This window comes from Pelobates fuscus, chromosome 1, assembly GCF_036172605.1.
Source record: "Pelobates fuscus isolate aPelFus1 chromosome 1, aPelFus1.pri, whole genome shotgun sequence".
Taxonomy (NCBI): domain Eukaryota; kingdom Metazoa; phylum Chordata; class Amphibia; order Anura; family Pelobatidae; genus Pelobates; species Pelobates fuscus.
In genome coordinates, this window is record NC_086317.1 from 107,431,385 (window position 1) to 107,446,365 (window position 14,981).

At 39.1% G+C, this 14,981-nt stretch overlaps 12 non-coding genes across 12 annotated transcripts; all 12 read right to left on the reverse strand.

The window, feature by feature from the left end:
* Positions 1–997: 997 nt before the first annotated feature.
* TRNAS-GCU (transfer RNA serine (anticodon GCU)) lies at positions 998–1,079 on the reverse strand. Its single transcript has one exon. It is a non-coding gene; the product is annotated as a tRNA-Ser (tRNA).
* Positions 1,080–2,375: 1,296 nt separating this feature from the next.
* TRNAS-GCU (transfer RNA serine (anticodon GCU)) lies at positions 2,376–2,457 on the reverse strand. Its single transcript has one exon. It is a non-coding gene; the product is annotated as a tRNA-Ser (tRNA).
* Positions 2,458–3,464: 1,007 nt separating this feature from the next.
* On the reverse strand, positions 3,465–3,546 carry TRNAS-GCU (transfer RNA serine (anticodon GCU)). The gene has a single exon. It is a non-coding gene; the product is annotated as a tRNA-Ser (tRNA).
* Positions 3,547–5,058: 1,512 nt separating this feature from the next.
* Positions 5,059–5,140, reverse strand: TRNAS-GCU (transfer RNA serine (anticodon GCU)). The gene has a single exon. It is a non-coding gene; the product is annotated as a tRNA-Ser (tRNA).
* Positions 5,141–6,147: 1,007 nt separating this feature from the next.
* On the reverse strand, positions 6,148–6,229 carry TRNAS-GCU (transfer RNA serine (anticodon GCU)). Its single transcript has one exon. It is a non-coding gene; the product is annotated as a tRNA-Ser (tRNA).
* Positions 6,230–7,230: 1,001 nt separating this feature from the next.
* Positions 7,231–7,312, reverse strand: TRNAS-GCU (transfer RNA serine (anticodon GCU)). The gene has a single exon. It is a non-coding gene; the product is annotated as a tRNA-Ser (tRNA).
* Positions 7,313–8,319: 1,007 nt separating this feature from the next.
* TRNAS-GCU (transfer RNA serine (anticodon GCU)) lies at positions 8,320–8,401 on the reverse strand. Its single transcript has one exon. It is a non-coding gene; the product is annotated as a tRNA-Ser (tRNA).
* A 1,223-nt stretch (positions 8,402–9,624) lies between these two features.
* TRNAS-GCU (transfer RNA serine (anticodon GCU)) lies at positions 9,625–9,706 on the reverse strand. Its single transcript has one exon. It is a non-coding gene; the product is annotated as a tRNA-Ser (tRNA).
* A 1,007-nt stretch (positions 9,707–10,713) lies between these two features.
* On the reverse strand, positions 10,714–10,795 carry TRNAS-GCU (transfer RNA serine (anticodon GCU)). Its single transcript has one exon. It is a non-coding gene; the product is annotated as a tRNA-Ser (tRNA).
* Positions 10,796–11,802: 1,007 nt separating this feature from the next.
* Positions 11,803–11,884, reverse strand: TRNAS-GCU (transfer RNA serine (anticodon GCU)). Its single transcript has one exon. It is a non-coding gene; the product is annotated as a tRNA-Ser (tRNA).
* A 1,007-nt stretch (positions 11,885–12,891) lies between these two features.
* On the reverse strand, positions 12,892–12,973 carry TRNAS-GCU (transfer RNA serine (anticodon GCU)). Its single transcript has one exon. It is a non-coding gene; the product is annotated as a tRNA-Ser (tRNA).
* Positions 12,974–13,974: 1,001 nt separating this feature from the next.
* On the reverse strand, positions 13,975–14,056 carry TRNAS-GCU (transfer RNA serine (anticodon GCU)). Its single transcript has one exon. It is a non-coding gene; the product is annotated as a tRNA-Ser (tRNA).
* Positions 14,057–14,981: the final 925 nt, after the last annotated feature.

Sequence of the window (14,981 nt, forward strand, 5' to 3'; positions counted from 1 at the left end):
GTATTTTAGCGGTTAGACGCGGTCCGTGCTATACGCGATCACCGCGACTTCCGTGGAATGTAGACCAGGTCAGCGAATGGCTCATGTTCAAATTTTAGAAATCTACAGCTTGAAAGAAGAGCAGAAATTGCAAAGATCATTTCTGAATGCTTTTCGTGGATCTTATAGTTAAACTCCTAGAAATAAGAGATGTAGTAAATGATACATTAACCAAGGATGTTGAAAGCTTTGCTACACTTGATGCACTCCAATGCTAGAAATGTGTACTTAGCGCTTCTTAAGTAGAATGGAATGCATGAATTTACTTTAGATTTTGTCTTCAAGTGTGTGGAGAATAGGTCTGCTATCGTTTACTGGACTTCATCTAAAGGATTGTGTTTTGTAGTCTAGTTTGTGTTAGTTCTACACATAAAATTGGGGAGGCTAATAATGTGAATTTTTGTTTGATTGTTGCAATTAAGACAAGGCTTAGGGTTAAGCTCTACATATCAGGGGGAAAACTGTTCTCTTTGCCCAGGTGAGGAACCGCAACAACATTAAATCTAAAATAAATAAGGATCTGTGTCTATTTATGTAGTGAAAGTGCCACGGATCCTCCTTTAAAATGGCCTCATATTTACAAGAAGATGACAGTTGTCATTCGATAAGGTGATCCACACATGGGCAAATGAGTTGGCAAAGTTCTACAAGAAACCGTGAGATACGTAGAAATTGCAAAGATCATTTCTGAATGCTTTTCGTGGATCTGATAGTTAAACTCCTAGAAATTTAGAGATGTAGTAAATGATATAGTTCTCTTTGCCCAGGTGAGGAACCGCTACAGCATTAAATCTAAAATAAATAAGGATCCGTGCTTATTTATATAGTGAATGTTCCACGGATCCTCCTTTAAAATGGACTGATATTTACAAGAAGATGACAGTTGTCATTTGATAAGGTGATCCACACAAGGCAAAATGAACTGGCAAAGTTCTACAAGAAAGCTTTGAAGAAAAGTCGACGAAGATGGGATTCGAACCCATGCGTGCAGAGCACAATGGATTAGCAGTCCATCGCCTTAACCACTCGGCCACCTCGTCTGGCTTTGGTGTTTTTTAGCGGTTAGACGTGGTCCGTGCTATACGCGGTCACCGTGACATCCGTGGAATGTAGACCAGGTCAGCGAATGGCTCATGTTCAAATTTTAGAAATCTACAGCTTGAAAGAAGAGCAGAAATTGCAAAGATCATTTCTGAATGCTTTTCGTGGATCTTATAGTTAAACTCCTAGAAATAAGAGATGTAGTAAATGATACATTAACCAAGGATGTTGAAAGCTTTGCTACACTTGATGCACTCCAATGCTAGAAATGTGTACTTAGCGCTTCTTAAGTAGCATGGAATGCATGAATTCCCTTTAGATTTTGTCTTCAAGTGTGTGGAGAATAGGTCTGCTATCGTTTACTGGACTTCATCTAAAGGATTGTGTTTTGTAGTCTAGTTTGTGTTAGTTCTACACATAAAATTGGGGAGGCTAATAATGTGAATTTTTGTTTGATTGTTGCAATTAAGACAAGGCTTAGGGTTAAGCTCTACATATCAGGGGGAAAACTGTTCTCTTTGCCCAGGTGAGGAACCGCAACAACATTAAATCTAAAATAAATAAGGATCCGTGTCTATTTATGTAGTGAAAGTGCCACGGATCCTCCTTTAAAATGGCCTCATATTTACAAGAAGATGACAGTTGTCATTCGATAAGGTGATCCACACATGGGCAAATGAGTTGGCAAAGTTCTACAAGAAACCGTGAGATACGTAGAAATTGCAAAGATCATTTCTGAATGCTTTTCGTGGATCTGATAGTTAAACTCCTAGAAATTTAGAGATGTAGTAAATGATATAGTTCTCTTTGCCCAGGTGAGGAACCGCTACAGCATTAAATCTAAAATAAATAAGGATCCGTGCTTATTTATATAGTGAATGTACCACGGATCCTCCTTTAAAATGGACTGATATTTACAAGAAGATGACAGTTGTCATTCGATAAGGTGATCCACACATGGGCAAATGAGTTGGCAAAGTTCTACAAGAAACCGTGAGATACGTAGAAATTGCAAAGATCATTTCTGAATGCTTTTCGTGGATCTGATAGTTAAACTCCTAGAAATTTAGAGATGTAGTAAATGATATAGTTCTCTTTGCCCAGGTGAGGAACCGCTACAGCATTAAATCTAAAATAAATAAGGATCCGTGCTTATTTATATAGTGAATGTTCCACGGATCCTCCTTTAAAATGGACTGATATTTACAAGAAGATGACAGTTGTCATTCGATAAGGTGATCCACACAAGGCAAAATGAATTGGCAAATTTCTACAAGAAAGCTTTGAAGAAAAGTCGACGAAGATGGGATTCGAACCCATGCGTGCAGAGCACAATGGATTAGCAGTCCATAGCCTTAACCACTCGGCCACCTCGTCTGGCTTTGGTGTTTTTTAGCGGTTAGACGCGGTCCGTGCTATACGCGGTCACCGTGACATCCGTGGAATGTAGACCAGGTCAGCGAATGGCTCATGTTCAAATTTTAGAAATCTACAGCTTGAAAGAAGAGCAGAAATTGCAAAGATCATTTCTGAATGCTTTTCGCGGATCTTATAGTTAAACTCCTAGAAATAAGAGATGTAGTAAATGATACATTAACCAAGGATGTTGAAAGCTTTGCTACACTTGGTGCACTCCAATGCTAGAAATGTGTACTTAGCGCTTCTTAAGTAGCATGGAATGCATGAATTCCCTCTAGATTTTGTCTTCAAGTGTGTGGAGAATAGGTCTGATATCTTTTACTGGACTTCATCTAAAGGATTGTGTTTTGTAGTCTAGTTTGTGTTAGTTCTACACATAAAATTGGGGAGGCTAATAATGTGAATTTTTGTTTGATTGTTGCAATTAAGACAAGGCTTAGGGTTAAGCATTACATATCAGGGCGAAAACTGTTCTCTTTGCCCAGGTGAGGAACCGCAACAACATTAAACCTAAAATAAATAAGGATCCGTGTCTATTTGTGTAGTGAAAGTGCCACGGATCCTCCTTTAAAATGGCCTCATATTTACAAGAAGATGACAGTTGTCATTCGATAAGGTGATCCACACATGGGCAAATGAGTTGGCAAAGTTCTACAAGAAACCGTGAGATACGTAGAAATTGCAAAGATCATTTCTGAATGCTTTTCGTGGATCTGATAGTTAAACTCCTAGAAATTTAGAGATGTAGTAAATGATATAGTTCTCTTTGCCCAGGTGAGGAACCGCTACAGCATTAAATCTAAAATAAATAAGGATCCGTGCTTATTTATATAGTGAATGTTCCACGGATCCTCCTTTAAAATGGACTGATATTTACAAGAAGATGACAGTTGTCATTCGATAAGGTGATCCACACAAGGCAAAATGAATTGGCAAAGTTCTACAAGAAAGCTTTGAAGAAAAGTCGACGAAGATGGGATTCGAACCCATGCGTGCAGAGCACAATGGATTAGCAGTCCATCGCCTTAACCACTCGGCCACCTCGTCTGGCTTTGGTGTTTTTTAGCGGTTAGACGCGGTCCGTGCTATACGCGGTCACCGTGACATCCGTGGAATGTAGACCAGGTCAGCGAATGGCTCATGTTCAAATTTTAGAAATCTACAGCTTGAAAGAAGAGCAGAAATTGCAAAGATCATTTCTGAATGCTTTTCGTGGATCTGATAGTTAAACTCCTAGAAATTTAGAGATGTAGTAAATGATATAGTTCTCTTTGCCCAGGTGAGGAACCGCTACAGCATTAAATCTAAAATAAATAAGGATCCGTGCTTATTTATATAGTGAATGTTCCACGGATCCTCCTTTAAAATGGACTGATATTTACAAGAAGATGACAGTTGTCATTCGATAAGGTGATCCACACAAGGCAAAATGAATTGGCAAAGTTCTACAAGAAAGCTTTGAAGAAAAGTCGACGAAGATGGGATTCGAACCCATGCGTGCAGAGCACAAAGGATTAGCAGTCCATCGCCTTAACCACTCGGCCACCTCGTCTGGCTTTGGTGTTTTTTAGCGGTTATACGCGGTCCGTGCTATACGCGGTCACCGTGACATCCGTGGAATGTAGACCAGGTCAGCGAATGGCTCATGTTCAAATTTTAGAAATCTACAGCTTGAAAGAAGAGCAGAAATTGCAAAGATCATTTCTGAATGCTTTTCGTGGATCTTATAGTTAAACTCCTAGAAATAAGAGATGTAGTAAATGATACATTAACCAAGGATGTTGAAAGCTTTGCTACACTTGATGCACTCCAATGCTAGAAATGTGTACTTAGCGCTTCTTAAGTAGCATGGAATGCATGAATTCCCTTTAGATTTTGTCTTCAAGTGTGTGGAGAATAGGTCTGCTATCGTTTACTGGACTTCATCTAAAGGATTGTGTTTTGTAGTCTAGTTTGTGTTAGTTCTACACATAAAATTGGGGAGGCTAATAATGTGAATTTTTGTTTGATTGTTGCAATTAAGACAAGGCTTAGGGTTAAGCTCTACATATCAGGGGGAAAACTGTTCTCTTTGCCCAGGTGAGGAACCGCAACAACATTAAATCTAAAATAAATAAGGATCCGTGTCTATTTATGTAGTTAAAGTGCCACGGATCCTCCTTTAAAATGGCCTCATATTTACAAGAAGATGACAGTTGTCATTTGATAAGGTGATCCACACATGGGCAAATGAGTTGGCAAAGTTCTACAAGAAACCATGAGATACGTAGAAATTGCAAAGATCATTTCTGAATGCTTTTCATGGATCTAATATTTAAACTCCTAGAAATTTAGAGATGTAGTAAATGATATAGTTCTCTTTGCCCAGGTGAGGAACCGCTACAGCATTAAATCTAAAATAAATAAGGATCCGTGCTTATTTATATAGTGAATGTTCCACGGATCCTCCTTTAAAATGGACTGATATTTACAAGAAGATGACAGTTGTCATTCGATAAGGTGATCCACACAAGGCAAAATGAATTGGCAAAGTTCTACAAGAAAGCTTTGAAGAAAAGTCGACGAAGATGGGATTCGAACCCATGTGTGCAGAGCACAATGGATTAGCAGTCCATCGCCTTAACCACTCGGCCACCTCGTCTGGCTTTGGTATTTTTTAGCGGTTAGACGCGGTCCGTGCTATACGCGGTCACCGTGACATCCGTGGAATGTAGACCAGGTCAGCGAATGGCTCATGTTCAAATTTTAGAAATCTACAGCTTGAAAGAAGAGCAGAAATTGCAAAGATCATTTCTGAATGCTTTTCGCGGATCTTATAGTTAAACTCCTAGAAATAAGAGATGTAGTAAATGATACATTAACCAAGGATGTTGAAAGCTTTGCTACACTTGATGCACTCCAATGCTAGAAATGTGTACTTAGCGCTTCTTAAGTAGCATGGAATGCATGAATTCCCTTTAGATTTTGTCTTCAAGTGTGTGGAGAATAGGTCTGATATCTTTTACTGGACTTCATCTAAAGGATTGTGTTTTGTAGTCTAGTTTGTGTTAGTTCTACACATAAAATTGGGGAGGCTAATAATGTGAATTTTTGTTTGATTGTTGCAATTAAGACAAGGCTTAGGGTTAAGCTCTACATATCAGGGGGAAAACTGTTCTCTTTGCCCAGGTGAGGGACCGCAACAACATTAAATCTAAAATAAATAAGGATCCGTGTCTATTTGTGTAGTGAAAGTGCCACGGATCCTCCTTTAAAATGGCCTCATATTTACAAGAAGATCACAGTTGTCATTCGATAAGGTGATCCACACATGGGCAAATGAGTTGGCAAAGTTCTACAAGAAACCGTGAGATACGTAGAAATTGCAAAGATCATTTCTGAATGCTTTTCGTGGATCTGATAGTTAAACTCCTAGAAATTTAGAGATGTAGTAAATGATATAGTTCTCTTTGCCCAGGTGAGGAACCGCTACAGCATTAAATCTAAAATAAATAAGGATCCGTGCTTATTTATATAGGGAATGTTCCACGGATCCTCCTTTAAAATGGACTGATATTTACAAGAAGATGACAGTTGTCATTCGATAAGGTGATCCACACAAGGCAAAATGAATTGGCAAAGTTCTACAAGAAAGCTTTGAAGAAAAGTCGACGAAGATGGGATTCGAACCCATGCGTGCAGAGCACAATGGATTAGCAGTCCATCGCCTTAACCACTCGGCCACCTCGTCTGGCTTTGGTGTTTTTTAGCGGTTAGACGCGGTCCGTGCTATACGCGGTCACCGTGACATCCGTGGAATGTAGACCAGGTCAGCGAATGGCTCATGTTCAAATTTTAGAAATCTACAGCTTGAAAGAAGAGCAGAAATTGCAAAGATCATTTCTGAATGCTTTTCGTGGATCTTATAGTTAAACTCCTAGAAATAAGAGATGTAGTAAATGATACATTAACCAAGGATGTTGAAAGCTTTGCTACACTTGATGCACTCCAATGCTAGAAATGTGTACTTAGCGCTTCTTAAGTAGCATGGAATGCATGAATTCCCTTTAGATTTTGTCTTCAAGTGTGTGGAGAATAGGTCTGCTATCTGGTCTTCATCTAAAGGATTGTGTTTTGTAGTCTAGTTTGTGTTAGTTCTACACATAAAATTGGTGAGGCTAATAATGTGAATTTTTGTTTGATTGTTGCAATTAAGACAAGGCTTAGGGTTAAGCTCTACATATCAGGGGGAAAACTGTTCTCTTTGCCCAGGTGAGGAACCGCAACAACATTAAATCTAAAATAAATAAGGATCCGTGTCTATTTATGTAGTGAAAGTGCCACGGATCCTCCTTTAAAATGGCCTCATATTTACAAGAAGATGACAGTTGTCATTCGATAAGGTGATCCACACATGGGCAAATGAGTTGGCAAAGTTCTACAAGAAACCGTGAGATACGTAGAAATTGCAAAGATCATTTCTGAATGCTTTTCGTGGATCTGATAGTTAAACTCCTAGAAATTTAGAGATGTAGTAAATGATATAGTTCTCTTTGCCCAGGTGAGGAACCGCTACAGCATTAAATCTAAAATAAATAAGGATCCGTGCTTATTTATATAGTGAATGTTCCACGGATCCTCCTTTAAAATGGACTGATATTTACAAGAAGATGACAGTTGTCATTCGATAAGGTGATCCACACAAGGCAAAATGAATTGGCAAAGTTCTACAAGAAAGCTTTGAAGAAAAGTCGACAAAGATGGGATTCGAACCCATGCGTGCAGAGCACAATGGATTAGCAGTCCATCGCCTTAACCACTCGGCCACCTCGTCTGGCTTTGGTGTTTTTTAGCAGTTAGACGCGGTCCGTGCTATACGCGGTCACCGTGACATCCGTGGAATGTAGACCAGGTCAGCGAATGGCTCATGTTCAAATTTTAGAAATCTACAGCTTGAAAGAAGAGCAGAAATTACAAAGATCATTTCTGAATGCTTTTCGTGGATCTTATAGTTAAACTCCTAGAAATAAGAGATGTAGTAAATGATACATTAACCAAGGATGTTGAAAGCTTTGCTACACTTGATGCACTCCAATGCTAGAAATGTGTACTTAGCGCTTCTTAAGAAGCATGGAATGCATGAATTCCCTCTAGATTTTGTCTTCAAGTGTGTGGAGAATAGGTCTGCTATCGTTTACTGGACTTCATCTAAAGGATTGTGTTTTGTAGTCTAGTTTGTGTTAGTTCTACACATAAAATTGGGGAGGCTAATAATGTGAATTTTTGTTTGATTGTTGCAATTAAGACAAGGCTTAGGGTTAAGCTCTACATATCAGGGGGAAAACTGTTCTCTTTGCCCAGGTGAGGAACCGCAACAACATTAAATCTAAAATAAATAAGGATCCGTGTCTATTTATGTAGTGAAAGTGCCACGGATCCTCCTTTAAAATGGCCTCATATTTACAAGAAGATGACAGTTGTCATTCGATAAGGTGATCCACACATGGGCAAATGAGTTGGCAAAGTTCTACAAGAAACCGTGAGATACGTAGAAATTGCAAAGATCATTTCTGAATGCTTTTCGTGGATCTGATAGTTAAACTCCTAGAAATTTAGAGATGTAGTAAATGATATAGTTCTCTTTGCCCAGGTGAGGAACCGCTACAGCATTAAATCTAAAATAAATAAGGATCCGTGCTTATTTATATAGTGAATGTTCCACGGATCCTCCTTTAAAATGGACTGATATTTACAAGAAGATGACAGTTGTCATTCGATAAGGTGATCCACACAAGGCAAAATGAATTGGCAAAGTTCTACAAGAAAGCTTTGAAGAAAAGTCGACGAAGATGGGATTCGAACCCATGCGTGCAGAGCACAATGGATTAGCAGTCCATCGCCTTAACCACTCGGCCACCTCGTCTGGCTTTGGTGTTTTTTAGCGGTTAGACGCGGTCCGTGCTATACGCGGTCACCGTGACATCCGTGGAATGTAGACCAGGTCAGCGAATGGCTCATGTTCAAATTTTAGAAATCTACAGCTTGAAAGAAGAGCAGAAATTGCAAAGATCATTTCTGAATGCTTTTCGTGGATCTGATAGTTAAACTCCTAGAAATTTAGAGATGTAGTAAATGATATAGTTCTCTTTGCCCAGGTGAGGAACCGCTACAGCATTAAATCTAAAATAAATAAGGATCCGTGCTTATTTATATAGTGAATGTTCCACGGATCCTCCTTTAAAATGGACTGATATTTACAAGAAGATGACAGTTGTCATTCGATAAGGTGATCCACACAATTCAAAATGAATTGGCAAAGTTCTACAAGAAAGCTTTGAAGAAAAGTCGACGAAGATGGGATTCGAACCCATGCGTGCAGAGCACAAAGGATTAGCAGTCCATCGCCTTAACCACTCGGCCACCTCGTCTGGCTTTGGTGTTTTTTAGCGGTTAGACGCGGTCCGTGCTATACGCGGTCACCGTGACATCCGTGGAATGTAGACCAGGTCAGCGAATGGCTCATGTTCAAATTTTAGAAATCTACAGCTTGAAAGAAGAGCAGAAATTGCAAAGATCATTTCTGAATGCTTTTCGTGGATCTTATAGTTAAACTCCTAGAAATAAGAGATGTAGTAAATGATACATTAACCAAGGATGTTGAAAGCTTTGCTACACTTGATGCACTCCAATGCTAGAAATGTGTACTTAGCGCTTCTTAAGTAGCATGGAATGCATGAATTCCCTTTAGATTTTGTCTTCAAGTGTGTGGAGAATAGGTCTGCTATCGTTTACTGGACTTCATCTAAAGGATTGTGTTTTGTAGTCTAGTTTGTGTTAGTTCTACACATAAAATTGGGGAGGCTAATAATGTGAATTTTTGTTTGATTGTTGCAATTAAGACAAGGCTTAGGGTTAAGCTCTACATATCAGGGGGAAAACTGTTCTCTTTGCCCAGGTGAGGAACCGCAACAACATTAAATCTAAAATAAATAAGGATCCGTGTCTATTTATGTAGTGAAAGTGCCACGGATCCTCCTTTAAAATGGCCTCATATTTACAAGAAGATGACAGTTGACATTCGATAAGGTGATCCACACAAGGCAAAATGAATTGGCAAAGTTCTACAAGAAAGCTTTGAAGAAAAGTCGACGAAGATGGGATTCGAACCCATGCGTGCAGAGCACAATGGATTAGCAGTCCATCGCCTTAACCACTCGGCCACCTCGTCTGGCTTTGGTGTTTTTTAGCGGTTAGACGCGGTCCGTGCTATACGCGGTCACCGTGACATCCGTGGAATGTAGACCAGGTCAGCGAATGGCTCATGTTCAAATTTTAGAAATCTACAGCTTGAAAGAAGAGCAGAAATTGCAAAGATCATTTCTGAATGCTTTTCGCGGATCTTATAGTTAAACTCCTAGAAATAAGAGATGTAGTAAATGATACATTAACCAAGGATGTTGAAAGCTTTGCTACACTTGATGCACTCCAATGCTAGAAATGTGTACTTAGCGCTTCTTAAGTAGCATGGAATGCATGAATTCCCTCTAGATTTTGTCTTCAAGTGTGTGGAGAATAGGTCTGATATCTTTTACTGGACTTCATCTAAAGGATTGTGTTTTGTAGTCTAGTTTGTGTTAGTTCTACACATAAAATTGGGGAGGCTAATAATGTGAATTTTTGTTTGATTGTTGCAATTAAGACAAGGCTTAGGGTTAAGCATTACATATCAGGGCGAAAACTGTTCTCTTTGCCCAGGTGAGGAACCGCAACAACATTAAATCTAAAATAAATAAGGATCCGTGTCTATTTGTGTAGTGAAAGTGCCACGGATCCTCCTTTAAAATGGCCTCATATTTACAAGAAGATGACAGTTGTCATTCGATAAGGTGATCCACACATGGGCAAATGAGTTGGCAAAGTTCTACAAGAAACCGTGAGATACGTAGAAATTGCAAAGATCATTTCTGAATGCTTTTCGTGGATCTGATAGTTAAACTCCTAGAAATTTAGAGATGTAGTAAATGATATAGTTCTCTTTGCCCAGGTGAGGAACCGCTACAGCATTAAATCTAAAATAAATAAGGATCCGTGCCTATTTATATAGTGAATGTTCCACGGATCCTCCTTTAAAATGGACTGATATTTACAAGAAGATGACAGTTGTCATTCGATAAGGTGATCCACACAAGGCAAAATGAATTGGCAAAGTTCTACAAGAAAGCTTTGAAGAAAAGTCGACGAAGATGGGATTCGAACCCATGCGTGCAGAGCACAATGGATTAGCAGTCCATCGCCTTAACCACTCGGCCACCTCGTCTGGCTTTGGTGTTTTTTAGTGGTTAGACGCGGTCCGTGCTATACGCGGTCACCGTGACATCCGTGGAATGTAGACCAGGTCAGCGAATGGCTCATGTTCAAATTTTAGAAATCTACAGCTTGAAAGAAGAGCAGAAATTGCAAAGATCATTTCTGAATGCTTTTCGTGGATCTTATAGTTAAACTCCTAGAAATAAGAGATGTAGTAAATGATACATTAACCAAGGATGTTGAAAGCTTTGCTACACTTGATGCACTCCAATGCTAGAAATGTGTACTTAGCGCTTCTTAAGTAGCATGGAATGCATGAATTCCCTTTAGATTTTGTCTTCAAGTGTGTGGAGAATAGGTCTGCTATCGTTTACTGGACTTCATCTAAAGGATTGTGTTTTGTAGTCTAGTTTGTGTTAGTTCTACACATAAAATTGGGGAGGCTAATAATGTGAATTTTTGTTTGATTGTTGCAATTAAGACAAGGCTTAGGGTTAAGCTCTACATATCAGGGGGAAAACTGTTCTCTTTGCCCAGGTGAGGAACCGCAACAACATTAAATCTAAAATAAATAAGGATCCGTGTCTATTTATGTAGTGAAAGTGCCACGGATCCTCCTTTAAAATGGCCTCATATTTACAAGAAGATGACAGTTGTCATTTGATAAGGTGATCCACACATGGGCAAATGAGTTGGCAAAGTTCTACAAGAAACCATGAGATACGTAGAAATTGCAAAGATCATTTCTGAATGCTTTTCATGGATCTAATATTTAAACTCCTAGAAATTTAGAGATGTAGTAAATGATATAGTTCTCTTTGCCCAGGTGAGGAACCGCTACAGCATTAAATCTAAAATAAATAAGGATCCGTGCTTATTTATATAGTGAATGTTCCACGGATCCTCCTTTAAAATGGACTGATATTTACAAGAAGATGACAGTTGTCATTCGATAAGGTGATCCACACAAGGCAAAATGAATTGGCAAAGTTCTACAAGAAAGCTTTGAAGAAAAGTCGACGAAGATGGGATTCGAACCCATGCGTGCAGAGCACAATGGATTAGCAGTCCATCGCCTTAACCACTCGGCCACCTCGTCTGGCTTTGGTATTTTTTAGCGGTTAGACGCGGTCCGTGCTATACGCGGTCACCGTGACATCCGTGGAATGTAGACCAGGTCAGCGAATGGCTCATGTTCAAATTTTAGAAATCTACAGCTTGAAAGAAGAGCAGAAATTGCAAAGATCATTTCTGAATGCTTTTCGCGGATCTTATAGTTAAACTCCTAGAAATAAGAGATGTAGTAAATGATACATTAACCAAGGATGTTGAAAGCTTTGCTACACTTGATGCACTCCAATGCTAGAAATGTGTACTTAGCGCTTCTTAAGTAGCATGGAATGCATGAATTCCCTTTAGATTTTGTCTTCAAGTGTGTGGAGAATAGGTCTGATATCTTTTACTGGACTTCATCTAAAGGATTGTGTTTTGTAGTCTAGTTTGTGTTAGTTCTACACATAAAATTGGGGAGGCTAATAATGTGAATTTTTGTTTGATTGTTGCAATTAAGACAAGGCTTAGGGTTAAGCTCTACATATCAGGGGGAAAACTGTTCTCTTTGCCCAGGTGAGGAACCGCAACAACATTAAATCTAAAATAAATAAGGATCCGTGTCTATTTGTGTAGTGAAAGTGCCACGGATCCTCCTTTAAAATGGCCTCATATTTACAAGAAGATCACAGTTGTCATTCGATAAGGTGATCCACACATGGGCAAATGAGTTGGCAAAGTTCTACAAGAAACCGTGAGATACGTAGAAATTGCAAAGATCATTTCTGAATGCTTTTCGTGGATCTGATAGTTAAACTCCTAGAAATTTAGAGATGTAGTAAATGATATAGTTCTCTTTGCCCAGGTGAGGAACCGCTACAGCATTAAATCTAAAATAAATAAGGATCCGTGCTTATTTATATAGGGAATGTTCCACGGATCCTCCTTTAAAATGGACTGATATTTACAAGAAGATGACAGTTGTCATTCGATAAGGTGATCCACACAAGGCAAAATGAATTGGCAAAGTTCTACAAGAAAGCTTTGAAGAAAAGTCGACGAAGATGGGATTCGAACCCATGCGTGCAGAGCACAATGGATTAGCAGTCCATCGCCTTAACCACTCGGCCACCTCGTCTGGCTTTGGTGTTTTTTAGCGGTTAGACGCGGTCCGTGCTATACGCGGTCACCGTGACATCCGTGGAATGTAGACCAGGTCAGCGAATGGCTCATGTTCAAATTTTAGAAATCTACAGCTTGAAAGAAGAGCAGAAATTGCAAAGATCATTTCTGAATGCTTTTCGTGGATCTTATAGTTAAACTCCTAGAAATAAGAGATGTAGTAAATGATACATTAACCAAGGATGTTGAAAGCTTTGCTACACTTGATGCACTCCAATGCTAGAAATGTGTACTTAGCGCTTCTTAAGTAGCATGGAATGCATGAATTCCCTTTAGATTTTGTCTTCAAGTGTGTGGAGAATAGGTCTGCTATCTGGACTTCATCTAAAGGATTGTGTTTTGTAGTCTAGTTTGTGTTAGTTCTACACATAAAATTGGTGAGGCTAATAATGTGAATTTTTGTTTGATTGTTGCAATTAAGACAAGGCTTAGGGTTAAGCTCTACATATCAGGGGGAAAACTGTTCTCTTTGCCCAGGTGAGGAACCGCAACAACATTAAATCTAAAATAAATAAGGATCCGTGTCTATTTATGTAGTGAAAGTGCCACGGAACCTCCTTTAAAATGGCCTCATATTTACAAGAAGATGACAGTTGTCATTCGATAAGGTGATCCACACATGGGCAAATGAGTTGGCAAAGTTCTACAAGAAACCGTGAGATACGTAGAAATTGCAAAGATCATTTCTGAATGCTTTTCGTGGATCTGATAGTTAAACTCCTAGAAATTTAGAGATGTAGTAAATGATATAGTTCTCTTTGCCCAGGTGAGGAACCGCTACAGCATTAAATCTAAAATAAATAAGGATCCGTGCTTATTTATATAGTGAATGTTCCACGGATCCTCCTTTAAAATGGACTGATATTTACAAGAAGATGACAGTTGTCATTCGATAAGGTGATCCACACAAGGCAAAATGAATTGGCAAAGTTCTACAAGAAAGCTTTGAAGAAAAGTCGACGAAGATGGGATTCGAACCCATGCGTGCAGAGCACAATGGATTAGCAGTCCATCGCCTTAACCACTCGGCCACCTCGTCTGGCTTTGGTGTTTTTTAGCAGTTAGACGCGGTCCGTGCTATACGCGGTCACCGTGACATCCGTGGAATGTAGACCAGGTCAGCGAATGGCTCATGTTCAAATTTTAGAAATCTACAGCTTGAAAGAAGAGCAGAAATTGCAAAGATCATTTCTGAATGCTTTTCGTGGATCTTATAGTTAAACTCCTAGAAATAAGAGATGTAGTAAATGATACATTAACCAAGGATGTTGAAAGCTTTGCTACACTTGATGCACTCCAATGCTAGAAATGTGTACTTAGCGCTTCTTAAGAAGCATGGAATGCATGAATTCCCTCTAGATTTTGTCTTCAAGTGTGTGGAGAATAGGTCTGCTATCTGGACTTCATCTAAAGGATTGTGTTTTGTAGTCTAGTTTGTGTTAGTTCTACACATAAAATTGGTGAGGCTAATAATGTGAATTTTTGTTTGATTGTTGCAATTAAGACAAGGCTTAGGGTTAAGCTCTACATATCAGGGGGAAAACTGTTCTCTTTGCCCAGGTGAGGAACCGCAACAACATTAAATCTAAAATAAATAAGGATCCGTGTCTATTTATGTAGTGAAAGTGCCACGGATCCTCCTTTAAAATGGCCTCATATTTACAAGAAGATGACAGTTGTCATTCGATAAGGTGATCCACACATGGGCAAATGAGTTGGCAAAGTTCTACAAGAAACCGTGAGATACGTAGAAATTGCAAAGATCATTTCTGAATGCTTTTCGTGGATCTGATAGTTAAACTCCTAGAAATTTAGAGATGTAGTAAATGATATAGTTCTCTTTGCCCAGGTGAGGAACCGCTACAGCATTAAATCTAAAATAAATAAGGATCCGTGCTTATTTATATAGTGAATGTTCCACGGATCCTCCTTTAAAATGGACTGATATTTACAAGAAGATGACA